This window comes from Dipodomys merriami, unplaced genomic scaffold (genome assembly GCF_024711535.1).
Source record: "Dipodomys merriami isolate MVZ:Mamm:240054 unplaced genomic scaffold, mDipMer1.0.p SCAF_9, whole genome shotgun sequence".
NCBI classification, from domain to species: Eukaryota; Metazoa; Chordata; class Mammalia; order Rodentia; family Heteromyidae; genus Dipodomys; species Dipodomys merriami.
Genome location: NW_027206512.1, coordinates 5,911,827 through 5,929,495, shown reverse-complemented (window position 1 = coordinate 5,929,495; position 17,669 = coordinate 5,911,827). Strand labels below are relative to the sequence as shown.

Below are 17,669 nucleotides of genomic sequence, written 5' to 3'. Positions count from 1 at the left end.
TGTAATTCTGGCCACTCAGAAGGCTGAAATCTGAGGATGGAGGTTTGAAGCCAGTCCAAGAAGATAAATCTGAAACTCTTATCTCCAACCACATAGCAAAAAGGCAGAAACAGAGTATTGACCAAGGGTAGACTGTCAGCTTTCAGCAAAAAAGTTAAGGAAAAGCATCTAGGCACTGAGTTCAAGCAGTACCAGCACACACACACACACAAACACACACACACACACACACACACACACACACACATCTATCCAGAGTCACATGTAACAAGCTCTTTCACACCCAAAAGGCTGCCTTGAAGGTTAAACTTGATGGCCACTAAATTTCTCTAACATTTCCCAAACAAACTTGAGGTTAGAGTATTTTATCCAGAGAAAATGTGAAATGAGAATTAGAGTGTTCCCCAAAGGGATTATAAGCAATTGGAAAACTGAGACAAGTACTGGATGAGAACATTTATCACATGCTGACCAGAGGCAGGGGTATTTAATTTGGTATTTCAAAATATAAAACAATGAACATAACCAATCAGTGACATGTAGAAATGGGTAAAGCAAGCAAACCTCAGAGGTCTGGGCAAAGAGCTTGTAATAAGCTTGGTATTTAAAGTTGATGGTGTGTAAGTGCTATATTGAGCTAAGTATTTTGGAAAGGATGGTACTGATTACAAATGGATGCACTAACAAGGTGGAACTTCAAAAGCCCTGGAACCAGCATGTAGGATTATGTGTGTTGACTAGGAACACAAAGAAAGTACTCCATTCCTCTTTGTGCTCTAAAAGTGGAGTGAAGACCATGGAGGTAGTTGCTGTGGCTCCTTTCATTTTGGGGCCCAATATGTGCAGAATAAGAGGTGGGCAGCAGAGTATGAGGTGGGACCAGGTACTCACCTGAGCACTCTTGCAGAACTTGCTCTGGCGGTGTCTTTATGGCTTGCTAATCATCATCACTCCCCATGATACAGTGGGCTGAATACTTACTTTCAACCTAATTTCCCTGATGAAACAGGACATGTGGCTTCAGTTCTATGTGCTTCAGGTTTTCACTCAGCTATAACTACTCTGGGGATTGTCAGAGCTTGAGAAACTGTTCTCTCCTCATCTGACAGATGTGGAGGTCTTGCCTATACAACTTCTGCATGGGACACTGCTTGCAACTTTGCCTTTTAGCTATTCAAGTCAAACTATTTATAATTATATAATCCAGAGATGTTCAATGAGTTTTCTCCAGTAGATAATTTACATGCATTTCACAAACATCAAAAAATTGGGGGAAGTAATGGCCTAATAATGTTTCAATTATTGTTAAAATGTCACCACTACACACCACTATGAATGTGAGTGCAGAAGAAGAGCCGTAGCTAGCTCCTTTGTGGATCATTTTGTTCTACAAGATATTGTTCTAAGTCGGGTGCCGGTGGTTCACGCCTGTAATCCTAGCTACTTAGAAGGCTGAGATCTGAGGATCGAGGTTCAAAGCCAGCCAGGGCAGGAAAGTCCGTGAAACTCTTATCTCCAATAAACCACTAGAAAACTGGAAGTGGTGTTATAGCTCAAGTGGTAGAGCACTCACCTTGAGCTGAAGAGCTGAGGGACAGCGCTCAGGCCCAGAATTCAAGCCCCACGACCACCAAAAAAAAAAAAAAAGATATTGTTCTACAAGAGCTGTGACTCACTAGTTGTCTTAGTCTATTCATGCTGGGTAGTCTTCCATGGAGGGGTCAAGCTTTGTGGCTGGTGAGGGCTGCTCTGTCTTCACAATGGTGCCTGATGGCTGTGTTCTCCTCCCCAGTCCTCACACAGCAGGAGCCAAGGGAAACCCTGAGGGCTTTCATCCTATATGGGAGGAAGAGGCCTCTGTGGCCTAATCACCTCATAAAGGCCCCAGCAATTAATAGGATCACACTGCCCATTGATTTTAACATCTGGATTTAGAAGAGACTCATTCAGCATGGCAGAAAGGCTAGCTGTGAACAAGAAAGCTGAATAAGAGTGTGAGGCTCTGAGTTCAAGTCTCAGTACTAGAACAATTAAAAAAGAAAATGAATGAGAGTCATAAGGGCTGGGAGTGGCTCAAGTGGAAGAACCCCTTCTAGGCAAGTATGAGGCCATGAGTTCAAACCTTAGTACTACCAAAAAAAGAAAAAAAAGGAGAAAATTCCACTTGTAAATTGAAAATTATAAAATTCCACTAGTCTGATTTCTTTGTTGTCTTGTTTATTTATTTTTATTAATTTGCTTATTCTTTTGCCCACTTAAGTACTCAAAAAATAATTATGAGGGGCTGGGAAGGTGGCTCAGTGGTAGAGCGCTTGCATGCCTGAGGCCCTGGGTTCGATTCCTCAGCACCACATAAGCAAAAAGAAAAAAAGCCGGAAGTGGCGCTGTGGCTCAAGTGGTAGAGCGCTAGCCTTGAGCTGAAGAGCTGAGGGACAATGCCCAGGCCCAGAGTTCAGGCCCCATGACTGGACCCAAAAAAAAAAAAAATTATGAATGGCCACTACATGTTCCAGGAATACAGCACTGAACAAGCAAAGGCCTTCTTTTCCTGAGGAATTATCAACTGGAAGGCAGGCAGAAGTAAACCATCCTTTATTATCTTTCATCTGGATAAGCAGAATGCCTCCTAACTATTCTCAGCAACAACTGCTCTTCTTTTTAATTCATCTTTTCTCCAACCACCAGGAGAGATATAAAACTCAGATAAAATCAAATACCTTCTTTCCTAAAAATCCTGAAATGGGTTGCTGCAGTGGATGATAGTTGTGTTTATCCAGTTCTCTCAGGATTGCAGTGTCTTCATAATCCAACTCTAATTCCTCCCTTAAATTTTTTTTTTCATTATTTAGGCAGTGTTGGTGACTCAGCTACTTGGGAGACTGAGATCTGAGGATTCCAGTTTAATATCAGCTGAACATAAAAGTCTGTGAAACTCATCTCCAGTTAACCAGCAAAAAGCTGGAAGTGTAGATATGGCTCAAGTGCTAGAGTACCATCCTTGAGCAAAAAAAGCCAAGCAAGAACATGAGGCCCTGCTCAAACCTTAGTATTGACACCAAAAAAATATAAAATAAATCTTTTTAGTATATATTTTTATTGTAAAGATACTGTAAAGGGATTACAGTTACATGAGAAAGGTAATGAGTCCATTTCCTATCAAGCATAAAATAAATCGTATAAGGTTTATTGTAAATGCTTCTGCTATAGTTTGTGTGTGTGTGTGTGTGTGTGTGTGTGTGTGTGTGTGTATGTGTGTTGTGTATGGTATAGTCCTGGGGCTTGAACTCAGGACCTGGGCACTGTCCCTGAGCTTCTTTTGCTCAGAGCTAGTGCTCTACCTCTTGAACCACAGCTCCAGTTCCAGCTCTTTTTTTTTTTTTTTTGGTAGTTCAGGGGAGATAAGAGTCTCCCAGACTTTTCTGCCCAGACTGGCTTTGAAACTTGATCCTCAGATCTCAGCCTCCTAAGTAGCCAGGATTACAGATGTGAGCCACCAGCATCTGGCTTAGTTTTATCTTAAATATCTCCACAGATTATGTGTGGAGGCTTGACCCCCATCCCATGGTACTATGAGGAGGTGCTGGGAAAGTGGCTCAGTGGTAGAGTGCTTGCCTTGCATGCATGAGACCATATAAGCAGAAAAAGCTGGAAGTGGCACTGTGGCTCAAGGTGGTAGAGCGCTAGCCTTGAGCTGAAGAGCTGAGGGACAGTGCCCAGGCCCAGAGTTCAGGCCCCACAACCGGCAAAAAAAAAAAAAGAGGTGGGGCCTAGTGGCAGGAAATTAGGTTGTGGGGCCATAACCTTAAAGATATGGGGCACTAACCCATTTCTGTCTCTCTTTGTTTTCTGGACAGCATGAGGTAATTACCCTGTTCTGCACTTGTTCCTATCTTGACATACTTTGCCCCCATGTGTACAAGTATACAGTCAACTAATCAAGAACCAGCACCTCTGAAACTGTGAGCAAAGGAAGATTTTTGTGTTTTGTTTTGTTTTTTACCCCTCAAGACTGGGTTTGGGTTTTGCTAAGTAACCCAGCTGGTCTGTAACTTTCCATTCTAACTCCCCAAATGCTGGTAACTTTCTCCTCTTTAAGTTGGTTTATTTCCCGTCTTCATTATAGCAATAATATAGCTTTCATTTCTGTAAAAGATCCCTAGTCCCCTATTGGCAAAATTAGGCACTCTATTTTCATTTTTCAATCTCTAGAGTGTAGAAGGATATATATTATTGTTCTCTGTTCTTCTGAAGAGCAGTGGTTCTCTCTTGTTTTTCTCTATAGGGAACACTAATTTGAATGGCAGGATCCTCATCTTAACCATTTACATTTGACAGCACTGGGATTTGAAATTGGTACCTTGCACTTGCCAGGCAAATGCTGGAGCTCCATCTCTAGCCCTCGAATCCTCATCTGGAAAACTCAAGACCAAAAGGAATTTTAAAAAGAACTGTCAGCAGCCAATAAACCACCAGAAAACCAGAAGTAGCATTGTGGCTCAAGTGGTAGAGCACCAACCTTGAGCTGAAGAGCTGAGGGAGAGTTCAAACCCCACAACCAAACATACCAAACCAAACCGAACAAAACAAAACTGTCAGCTAGGCACTGGTGGCTCAAGCCTGTAATCCTAGCTACTCAGGAGACTAAGATGTGAGGATCATGGTGCAAAGCCAGCCCAGGACGGGAAGTCCATGACACTCATATCTCCTATCAACCACTAGAAAACCAGAAGTAGGGCTGTGTCTCAAAGTGTTACAGTGCTAACCTTGAGCAAAAATACTAAGGGACAGTATCCAGGCCCTGAGTTCAAGCCCCACATTTTTTAATATATTTTTTTATTGTAAAGATATTGTACAGAGGGATTACAGTTACATGAGTAAGGTAATTAGTACATTTCCTATCAAACACTGTTACCCCCTCCTTTGTTTTTCCCCTACCATCCTTTTCCTCCTTACCTCCCCAAATCCTCCCTCCCCCCACCTAAGTTGTAAAGTTTGTTTTCAACACAGTGTCTTGTACATCTCATTGTTACAATTTCAGCATATTGTTATTTCCCTTCCCCTCCCCAAATTAGAAAAATGTATATACGAGATGCAAGACACTGGAATCAAAAGGGGTTATACAATGGGGATAGACCATACTAAAGAAAAAAAATCAGATAGTACATTATAAGTACATTAAAAACAACAGCAAGAAAGATAAAACCTCTGTCTCTATCTTGGGGTTCATTTTGCTTAGCATCATCTTATATGATCATATGTATATAGCTTTTGAACTTTTCTGCTTGTCCTAGGCATATACTAGTTATTACAAATAAGGGAAACCGTGGGGCCTATGTTTCTTTGGGCCTGGATTACTTCATTTAATATAAATTTTTTCCAAGTCTTTCTATTTCCTAACAAATGGAAGCCCCATGATTGACAAAACAAAAACAAAAACCTGTCAACCTAGAATTCTCTGCTGTTCTTTGGAAACATAAGGAAAATAAAAACATATTCAGACAAAACCCCCACGAAAACTAAAAGTATTCATCACCTCTCAGATACAGCCTTAAAGATAGCTTTTTTAAAAATCCTGAAATAGCCAGTGGTTCACATCTGAGATCCTGCTATTCAGGAGGCTGAGATCTGAGGATCATGGTTCAGAGCCAGCCCATGCAGAAAAGTCTATGAGACTCTTATCTCCCATTAAATCCCAAGAAGCTGGAAGTAGAACTATGGCGCCAGTGGTAGAATACCAGCGTTGAGCAAAAAAGCTAAGGGAAAGCACCCATGACCTGAGTTCAAGCCCTAGTACCAGCATACAGCAGCATACATCACACACACACACACACACACACACACACACACACACACACACACACACACACAATCAAATAGAAAGGAAATGTTAAAAGAATAAAATCTTGTGTCAGCAAGGAGCACATTTGCTTTACTAGAAATTGAGACAAGTTGAAGCTCGTAGTAATATGACTCATTCTATAATATTGTCTCCATGACACCAGTCCTCTACTTCCAAATATTAATATGATACATACCAACACAGTAAACAGTAAGGAATTCAGTGAAGATGGAAGGGAGTATTCTAATGAACATATTTGACATTTTGGTGACAGCATGAACATAATTTGGTCCCGCAAATGTGTGGCTCACAGTGGCTGAGCTTGTTGAGGAACCCAGCCAAAGCCAGGATCAAAGGGAAGGTGGGAGTGGAAAATGCATAATCAACTCTAATGGGTACATTGGACACATGGATGCAGCAAGAAGAGAAGACAATGTTAGAAATTAATAATTACTAGTAATGTGAATAAGGCTTTCCAGTTCTGACAGCTATCACAAAATGGACTTAGGGACTGGAACAATTCTTAATGCTGCATTTCAGTACAGTTATTGCAAGTATGCAATTGTACAGCCATTGGCAGAACTGAACCCCAGCTCAGCTTGGGTTATTTCTGAGTGAGAATGCTATGGAGAAGTATCTTTGCTGTGAACATTATCTCCTCAAATGATGATCTTCCTGCTGGGCATTCTGAAAACCTTAGAGGTGACAGGTACTGACCAAATTGCTTCAAATACCCTCACAAGATTATCAGGTCAATATATGTGGATGGGATAATTACACATAGAACTATAGATCAAAATTCAGAGTTATAAAGCATTCAAGAATCCATTTCCTACTTACGTATAGTTCAAGCAATGATTCATACAATATGACATGCACTGCACCCAGGGTTGTGACTTGACCTGGGCTTTCCAGTTTCCGATACGGTTTGAAAAAGATCACACTCATCTCCTTTAGGGTACATTTCACTGAGACGAATGTGTGTGTGTGTGTGTGTGTGTGTGTGTGTGTGAGAGAGAGAGAGAGAGAGAGAGAGAGAGAGAGAGACAGAGACAGAGACAGAGACAGAGACAGAGACAGAGATTGAGAGAGAGAGACAGAGACAGAGACAGAGATTGAGAGAGAGAGAGAGAGAGAGAGAGAGAGAGAGTGTGTGTGTGTGTGTGTGATGGTCCTGGGGCTTGATCTCAAGGCCTGGACATTGTCTCTGAGCTTTTCTGCTCAAGGCTAGCACTCTACCCCAACTCAAGCCACAGCTCCACTTCTGCCCTTTTTGAGGTATTTAATTGGAGATTCAAGACTCACAGACTTTCCTGCCCATGCTGATTTCAAACTGCAATCCTCAGATCTCCCAAGTAGTTAGGATTACAGATGTGAGCCATCAGCACCTGAATTAACTGATAGTTTCTTGTACAGTATGACCCATGTTTTGTGTACAAGCTATTGTTATATCTGTCTCACGAGTGTGTGTCTTGTCTCTCTGCCAGCCCTTGGTAGTGGCATTAGGGCTTTACGCTGTCTCCTATTTGCCTTTTAATGTCAATAGCACTTTGGACAGAACAATATATTAAGCAAAATCTTGATAATGTTTGTGGAAAGAATGAGTTCTATTTATTTGTTATTTCTTTGTATAGGTCTTGATGCTTGAACTCAGGATCTGAGCACCATCCCTGCACTTTTTTTTTTTTTGTATAAGGCTAGCACTCTACCACTTGAGCCACGGTTCCACTTCCAGCATTTTAGTAGTTAATTAGAAGAGTCTCATGGACTTTTCCTCTCTGGACTGACTTTGAAACATGATCCTCAGATCTCAGCCTCCTGAGTAACTAAGATAACAGGTGTGAATCAGCAGTACCCAGCTGAATGGCTACTTTATATCATTAAAGTTGCTGGTATAATTTTTAAAAATACATATAGAGAAAGAAGGTAGGGTAAAAATGTTCTAAATCTCACTGGACTTCTACTTGGAAAAGAAAGATTCATCTCGACAAAACATTGCAACCAAATGATTCTATGCATAACTTTTGTCACTGGAAAGAGATATGGATAAGAAATGGACCATGTTCTAATTTACTCTACTTAGAATTTTTCTAGAATAAATATGCATTATTCTATCAGTGTTGTCATGAGACATCTTAGCATTATTATGGATAGGCTCTCAACGTGGCATTTAAAAGAAAAAATACTTAAACCAGGGTAGTAGAACAAAACTGTAATCCTAGCTACTTGGAAAGCAGAGATGGGAGGATGTCTATATGAAGCCAGGGTATTGAGACCTTATTTCAACAAACAAGCTGAGTATGATGGAATATGCCTGAAATCCTAGCTACATGGGAGACAGAGGTAGGAGGATCATGGTCTTTTGCCTTAGGAAAAAGTGCAAGATCCTATCTGGAAAATGAGTAACACACAAAAGGCTAGGGATGTGACTCAAATGGTAGAGTATCTGCCTAGCAAGCATGATGTTCTGACTGAAACCTCAGTATTCAAACACACACACGCACACGCACACGCACGCACACACACACACACACACACACACACACACAGGTATTAGCAAGATCTATATGTGTAGAACTAATAAAAACTCCATTGGTGCTGGGCAGTGGAGGCTCACTCCTGTAATTCTAACTGTGCAGGAGGCTGAGATCTGAGGCCAGCCCAAGTAGGAAAGTTGTGAGACTGGTATCACCAATCAATCACCAAAAAGCCTGAAATGGAGCTGTGGCTCAAGTGATAGAGCACCAGCTCTGAGCAGAAAAAAAAAAAAAACAAGCAAAAAGCAATGCCCTTAGTTTAAGCCCCAGTAATAGCATGCAAAAAACACAAATAGCAACCACAAAACAACAAAAATATATTGCTGTGCTGGAAGTAAAAGGAAATCCATTGCAAAATGAATTAAATAATACAAGAAAATTATGCCATGTAATAAGATCATCTGATATCCAAGAAATCTGAGACTTCTTAATTCAGCTCAGTGTTGTCCTCAGAATCATAGCTTCTTCTCCTCTAAGTGCTCTCCAGCCCTAGACCAGGTTGCCTTCAGGTCAACATCCTTGACATCCCAAGGAGACAAGGGCATGTGGAAAATGTTCTTCTTTCCTCCCCCCTTTTGTCTAACTTCCTCCCTCCCTCCCTCCCTCCTTCCATTCCTCTCTCCCTTCCTTTCTTTCTTCCTTCTTTCCTTCCCTCCTTCCTTCCTTCCTATCCTTTTTCTTTTTTTCTTCCTTCCATTTCTTTTTTCTTTTTCCTTCTTTCCTGTACAAATGAAGATTTGTCACCTACAAACTATAGAAAGGAGAATTCTTTTTTTTATTTTTTTATTTTTTGTGAACACACTGTACAGAGGGCTTACAATTACATGGGCAGGTTAATGCGTACATTTCTTATCAAGCATTGCAGCCTCCTCCTTTGTTTACCCTTCACATCCCTTCCCAGCCTTCCCCCCACCCCCCCCAATCCTCCCCGCTTCCCCCCCCCACCAACATTGTAAAGCTCATTTTCGACATGACAACTTGTACTTCTCATTGTTGCAACAGGTCCACCTGTATCCTTAAACGTCTTGTTTTTCCCCATCTCCTCTACAAGTTATACTGACATCAAATATAGTGAAAGCAGGGGTTATACTGTGGGGGAGGGACATACAAAGCTACAAAGAGATAATCTTATAAATGCGTTAGAAACAAATGCATGAAAGGAAAAAAAACATTAAAATACATATCTAAGGATTCATTTTCCTAACATCACATTATCTGACCTTTTCCGCTTGACTCATACATATACTAGATATTGCAAATAAGGGAAACCATGGGACCTATGTTTCTTTGGGCCTGGCTTACTTCACTTAATATAATTTTTTCCATTTCCTAACAAATGGGGCAATGTCATTCTTTCTGATGGAGGCATAGAATTCCATTGTGTATATATACCACATTTTCTTGATCCATTCATCTACTGAGGGGCATCTGGGTTGGTTCCATATCTTAGCTATGGTAAATAATGCTGCAATAAACATAGTTGTGCTGGTAGCTTTAGTGTGGTCTTGTTTGTAAACATTTGGGTAAATGCCCAAAAGTGGGATTGCTGGGTCATAGGGGAGTTCTATGTGAAGTCTTTTGAGGAACCTAGAAAGGAGAATTCTTCTCAGGGAAAATACAGAGAGAGAGAGAGAGAGAGAGAGAGAGAGAGAGAGAGAGAGAGAGAGAGACAGAGACAGAGAGACAGAGAGACAGAGAGAGAGGCAGAGAGACAGAGAGACAGAGACAGAGAGAGACAGAGAGAGAGAGGGAACTCAATTTTTGCTGGCTGCTTTACAATTGAATGTTAAGACTGTATTATTATTACTATTATTATTATTACCCTTGACTCACATCTCAAGCCTAAGAGTAAAACATTGATTTTTTCACATACAAAGATATTAATTAGGTAATTTTCTACCATTGAAGTCTTTCTAACATTTGAAGTCATTTCTCTCTTTTAATTTGAACTAAGGGCCTGAGCTTGCTCAGCTTACTTGCATGTTTGGTGCTTGAACCACATCTCCAGCCCAGCTTTTTGCTGGTTATTTTGGAGATGGAGTCTCAGACTTTCCTACCTGCGATGGCTTCAAACTGTAATCCTGATATCAATATCCTGAGTAGCTAGAATTATAGGCATGAGCTACTGGTGTCTGGTGTTCCTTTGGTTCTTAATGCTTGCAAAATTATAGTAAGTTTAGTGTTTGCCATATTATATTTGAAGATGTGGCAATAATAATAGTGAAGTAATACAAAGAAATAATCTTCACAAAATGCAGAGGAAAAAGTCTTTTTAGTCAAACTGGGATCTAAAATAGAGATTAGCAAACATTTCTGTAAGGAAATAGTTGATAAATATTTCAGGCTCGCAGGCCAGGCCATTTTTGTCACTGATGCCACCCTAGAGCAGTGAGGTGCAATAACTGAGCTGTGTGGTAGTAAAACCTAACTCATGAACATTGAAATTCGATTTTTTTTGAGGAACTGCACACCAAAGGACTTCCAACATGCAAAGCATGCTCCAGCCTAAGAGTATAACATTGATTTTTTTTTCACATACAAGGATATCCATTAGGTGATTTTCTACCATTTCAAAATATTAGAAACATCCCAAGTGTCAACAATAGAGGGTTGCTGAATGGCATATTTAGCACACAAGGTCTGCTCAAGAGAGGATGGGTGTGCGTGGCAAGAGGAAGCTGCTCAGACAGCCTACCCATGTGAGTGTCCACGTGCATATGTGGCACACTGATGGAGGGCAGATTATGGTCCAATGATTATGTGCCTTTCCTGTTTCTTTCTTAAAGTTTAATGCTTTCAGATTGTTTAATTTTAAAAGTAGACCACAAGTAAGTTCTGTAATAAGTTGGAGCAATAGTTATTATTTTTTAAAGATTTTTTTAGAATTTGAATTAGTATGCATTATTAGTATCATATGGGGGGGCTCCTTGTGATGTTTTACTTCTCCTTTATCTCTCCACCCCCTTTCCTTCTCTCCCCTCTTTCCAGTTATGTGCTGGGTTTCATTATGCTGACTTCATTTATATATACATCATATACATACATACATATACATGTATATACAGTACATTTCAATCCTCTTATTCCTTCATGTCCATTTCTTTCCCTTTCTCCCCTACCACTGACCCCTGCCACCCAAAGAGTCTACCTTTTATATTCATATCCTATTACTATTGCTATTACCAGGGTTTGAACTCAAACTCCCATGCTGGCTTCACTTGCTTGCTCAGTTGTTGCTATACTACTTGAGCTATGCCACATACACATGCATGCATGTGCATCCACATGCTGCTTTTTGTCCTCCTCTGTTTCCAAAAGTGTTTATCAGATTAGGAGTTTCTCAGAAGAATCTTTACACTCTTTTTTTTTTTTTTTGGTCCGGTTGTGGGGCCTGAACTATGGGTCTGGGCGCTGTCCCTCAGCTCTTCAGCTCAAGGCTAGTGCCCTACCACTTGAGCCACAGCGCCACTTCCAGCTTTTTTCTTTTTGCTTATGTGGTGCTGAGGAATGGAACCCAGGGCCTCAGGCATGCAAGGCAAGTGCTCTACCACTGAGCCAACTTCCCAGCCCCCTCTTTACAGTCTTTTAAGTATAGAATCATATTGTCTATAAATAGGGATAATTTGGGTTATTGTTCCCTATTTTATTCCCTTTTATTTTTTTCTCGCCTTATTCTCTGTGTAAGGATTCCAGTGTTATCCTGAATAAGAATGGGGAGAATAGACATTTTTGTTTTATTCCTGACTTTAGAGGAAATTATCTTAGTTTTTCCTCATTTAGGACAATGTTGGGTATGGGTTTGTCAGATACAACCTTCATTACGCTAAGGTACTATTCCTAGTTCTATGAGGTTCTATCCCTAGTTTCTTCAGAACTTTCATCATAAAAGGCTGTTGAATTTTGTCAAAGGCCTTTTCTGTATCTATTGAGATTATCATATAATCTTTATCCTTGATTTTGTTCATGTGTTGTATTACCTTTATGGTTTACATATATTGAACCATTGTGGTATATAATCTTTTCAATGTGTTGTGGAATTCAGTTTGCCAATATTTATTGAGGAGTTTTGTGGGACTATACCTTTCATTTGTCCAATAGTCCCAAGAAGGAATGTTAACTTGGCTGGTGTCGCCTTTCTGTGTGACCACTGTTTTCTTTACTATTAGAGTTGAGTAAGTTACCAGTGAGATGATGTAAATGTAAAATAAATTTGCCAGTGCAGTAAAACTAAAAAGTAGAGGGGATGACAAATTACACAGTTTGGAAATAAGACATTTGGTAAGAATTACACAGGTTTCCCCACCCAGGAAGGTGCTGAGAGTGAGCAATGTTTTTTTCTATTCTGAGTAATAGCCAAAAATCCCACCCTGTCCAGAGAGAAGGGCTTAACTCATGTGGGACTGGGTAGAAATAATCCTCTGAATTCTCCACTCTGTGGTGATGAGGTGAAAAATGAACCCTTTACTTAATGCTAACTGGCTTTGCTTCAAAAGAAGAAAATTTTCACTTTAAATGTAGATATTGATCATAAAGAGTATAATGGTTACTGACAAATTATAATGTAATTTATGAAAATGACACTTGTTGGCCTGGATGAAATATAACAGTCCCTCCTCCATTCATTTCTTGGATCAACAATTAGGCTAGTCTGTTTCAAATGCCAGTATGGGACTTTAATTTAGGCCAATGTAATTTGGACCAGTAGGCAGCATTACTCAGCCTATCACACAATAAACAGATGAAATGGACAAAAGATTACTGTAAGAAAAACATAGATTATCTGCTATTTAGATTATGGAGAAACAGTTTGCTGTAGAAAAGCAGTCATCACCATTAGTAATACTTTCTTTTTTCCTGATGTCCCTTTAGTTACTCCTCCACACTCTGTGCTGAGCCAGCAGGACAACTGCCTGTGCTTCCAGCTCATTAAGAAGATAGTAATGAAATGACAGCTCTGATTCATTCCCAGAATGGATCTTACCTTTAATTTTAAAATGGATTTGTGAACAGCCGAAATATTAGGCAACTAAAGCTGCATGACAGCAGAGTCACAAAGTAATTTAAATCTCCTATGTCCATATCTGGATACCCTTACTTGGAAGATCTGTCATCCCTGTAAGCAAACATTGGGATTCAGTCTTCCTGTGACTAGTAGAGGGCTCAGGAAGGCCAAGTATCTTTCACTCTCTATGTTTCATGGAGGTCTGATTGATATATAATAACTATCAATTATTTCTTTCCTTCCTTCCTTCCTTCCTTCCTTCCTTCCTTCCTTCCTTCCTTCCTTCCTTCCTTCCTTCCCTCCCTCCCTCCTTCTCTCTCTCTCTCTCTCTCTCTCTCTCTCTCTCTCTCTCTCTCTCTCTCTCTCTCTCTCTCTCTCTCTCTCTCTCTCTCTCTCTCTCTCTGCTTTTCCTTTTCCTTTTTCTATTTTTGTGTGCTGCTACTGTGGCTCAAACCCAGACCTTTTGCTCTTGGCTTGTCAGCCCACAGCTGACACGCTATCACTTGAGCCGGTAGAGTGGTTTGGTTGAAGATGGAATCTTGTAGTTTTGCCTTGGATAGCTTCAAACTGCAATCCTTCAGATCTTAGCCTTTTGAACAGCTAGGATTACTGGTATGAGCTACCATCTCTGGCAACTTGCATGCATATTTGTTTTTGCTGGTACTGGGTCTTGAACTCAGGGCGTGGGCATTGTCTGTGAGCTTCTTTGTGATCAAGCCTAGCACTCCACCACTTGAGCCAGAGTGCTACTTCTGACTCTTTCTGAGTAGTTTAATGGAGATAAGAGTCTCATGGATTTTCCTGCCTGGGCTAGCTTTGAACCATGATTCTCAGATCTCAGCCTCCTGAGTAGCTAGGATGACAGATGTGAGCCACCTGCATCTAGCTTAACCTGCATGAATTTCAAGTGTGCAATCTATTCAGTCTTACATATGAACAGAGTTCCTAGATAAAATGTAGGATCTCAAAACTAAAGCTAGATCCTTATAAATTGCCCTGCACCAGAATCAACTCGAATGGATCAAAGACCTCAGAGTCAAAGCAGACACTCTGAAAACATTACAGGATGGAATAGGAGAAACCCTAGGTCTCCTTGGCACAGGCCGAAATTGTCTTAATAGAGACCCAGAAACACAACAAATCAAAGAAAGATTGGACAAATGGGATTGCATGAAATTGCAGAGCTTCTGCATGTCAAAGGACATAGCTAGTAAGATTAATAGAAAGCCCACGGAAAGCCATACAACAGACAAGGGTCGCATATCTAAAATATACTTGGAACTCAAAAAATTAAATCCCCCAACAACAAATCTTCAAAGAAACAACTGCCCAATAAATAAGTGGGCTAAAGACTTAAAGAGAAACTTCTCTGAAGAGGAAAGAAGAATGGCCAATAGACACATGAAGAAATGTTCAACCTCCCTAGCCATAAAAGAAACACAAATCAAAACAACATTGAGATACCACCTCACCCCAGTTAGAATGGCTATAACCAAGAACTCTAATAACAACAGATGCTGGAGGGGATGTGGACAGAAGGGAACCTTACTGCATTCATTGTTGGTGGTAGTGTAAATTTGTTCAACCACTTTGGAAAGCAGTATGGAGGTTCCTCAAAAGACTCCACATAGTTGTAAAGTTCGTTTTCGACATGACAACTTGTACTTCTCATTGTTGCAATGGGTCCACCTGTATCCTTAAACAACTTGTTTTTCCCCATCTCCTCCACAAATTATACCGACATCAAATATAGTGAAAGCAGGGGTTATACTGTGGGGGAGGGACATACAAAGCAACAAAGAAATAATCTTATAAATGCATTAGAAACAAATGCATGAAAGAAAAAAACATTTAAATACATATCTAATGGTTCATTTTCCTAACATCACAAAAAATGTTCACAAAAAATAAAAATAAAAAAAATTCAGGGCATGGCACAAAAATAAAAGATCCTCTGTATGGAAAAAAAATAAAAATAAAAAGACTAAACTATTAAAAAAAAAAAAGACTCCACACAGAGCTCCCCTATGACCCAGCAATCCTACTTTGGGGCATTTACCTAAATGTTCACAAACAAGACCACACTAAAGCTACCAGCACAACTATGTTTATTGCAGCATTATTTACCATAGCTAAGATATGGAACCAACCCAGATGCTCCTCAGTAGATGAATGGATCAAGAAAATGTGGTATATATACACAATGGAATTCTATGCCTCCATCAGAAAGAATGACATTGCCCATTTGGTAGGAAATGGAAAGACTTGGAAAAAATTATATTAAGTGAAGTAAGCCAGGCCCAAAGAAACATAGGTCCCATGGTTTCCCTTATTTGCAATAACTAGTATATGTCTGAGTCAAGCAGAAAAGGTCAGATAAGTTGATGTTAGGTAAATGAACCCTAAAATATGTATTCAAATGTTTTTTTCTTTCATGCAATTGTTTCTAATATATTTATAAGATGATTTCTTTGTTGCTTTGTATGTCCCTCCCCCACGGTATAACCCTGGCTTTCACTGTATCTGATGTTGGTATAATTTGTGGAGGGGAAGGGAAAAAAACAAATAGTTTAAATAGGGATACAGGTGGACCCATTGTAACAATGAGATGTACAAGTCGTTATGTCTTAAAACGAACTTTACAACTTTGGTGGGGGTGGGGAGGACGATTGGGTGGGGGGAGGATGGGAAGGGATGGGAAGGGGAAACAAAGGAGGAGGTTACAATGCTTGATTAGAAATGTACTCATTACCTTGCCCATGTAATTATAATCCCTCTGTATAGTATTTTCACAATAAAAAAAAGAGGGTGTAACAATGCTGGATAGGAAATGGATTCAATACCTTGATCATGTACCTGTAACCCCTCTGTACAGTATCTTTACAAAAAATACATATTAGAAAAAGAAAAAAATGTAGGATCTCCAGTTGGATTTGGATTTCAGATACACAATGAACCTTTTTAGTATAAATATGTCCCCAAACATTGCATGGTATATATTTGTTAATATATTGTGATCTGTTATTAAAATTTAACTGGTCATCCTATACTTTTATTTGCTAACCTGTCAACACAAGTGATGTAGAACATTAATCACTCTCATAAAAATCAAGAATACATTTTCTTCTTTCCAGAAGATTCCTAATGCCTTTTTAGAAGTCTTTTTTCTTACTTGTGTACCTTTCTTCATTCTCAGATTGAGGAACTTCTCTCTGTTGATAGAAATCACTTAGCCTTTTCCAGAATTTTATGTGAATGTCATCACACACAACTTATTAATCTGAGTACTTTTCATCTTCCATATTATAATATGAATAAAGTATCCTTTCTTATTACTGAATAACTATCTATTATAAATTAACATGCATCCTTGTGTTTAGTCATGTATCTGTTGATGAATATCTGGGTTGTTTTCATTTAGGGTGAGTCACAAATAAAGCTGCTGTGACCATTGGGTGTAAATCTTTGTATGGACATATATTTTCGCTTCGGAATGTTGGTCTACTAACTTTTGTGTGTGTGTGCGCTGGTACTGGGGCTTGAACTCAGGGCCTCACACTGTTGCTTAGATTTTTCTCTCCAGGTGTCTACCACTTGAACCACAGAACCATTTTTTTCCTTTTTGCTAGTAATTGACAACAAAAGTCTCTTGGATTTGTCTGCCTGGACTTGCTTTGAACCCTCAAAGATCCCAGCCTGCTGAATAGCTAGGATTACAGGCATAAGCCTATAACTCACAGCTTGGTTCTATTACATTTTAGAGAAATCTCTAAATGGTTTTCAGAGGGATTGTGTCATTTTACATTCCTTCCAGCAATGTGGGAACATTCTGCATTCTGTATACCTTTGCAGCACTTTCGTAGTGTTGGTGTGGATGCTTGCAATCTAATGTGTGTGGGAGTCAGGGCATGTGATGCGGGTTAATTTGCATTTCTCTACTCATTGGTCATGCAGGTATCTTGTGCCTTTTTCTATCTACATTCCTTAATGCAGTGGTCAATTTTTGCCCCCACACTTCTTTTTGGCTGTCTTTTTCTTATTGAAAGTGTTTTTTGTTGTTGTTGGGTTGTTTGTTTTTTTTTTTTTTTTTTTTGTGCTAGTCTTGGGGCTTGAACTCTGGCCTGGGCACTGTCCCCTGAGCTATTACGCTCAAAGCTAGCACTCTACCCCTTGAGCCATAGCTCCCTGATGGCTTTTTTTGTGGTTAATGAGAGACAAAAGTTTCATAGACTGTCCAATCTGGGCTAGCTTCAAATTGGAATCTTCATATTTTAGCCTCCTGGGTAGCTAG

At 39.8% G+C, this 17,669-nt stretch overlaps 1 protein-coding gene across 1 annotated transcript in view; it reads right to left on the bottom strand.

The window, feature by feature from the left end:
* The window catches only part of Spmip2 (sperm microtubule inner protein 2), a 116,321-nt gene that overhangs the window by 58,320 nt on the left and 40,332 nt on the right, over positions 1-17,669 (bottom strand). The window lies entirely within an intron of this gene.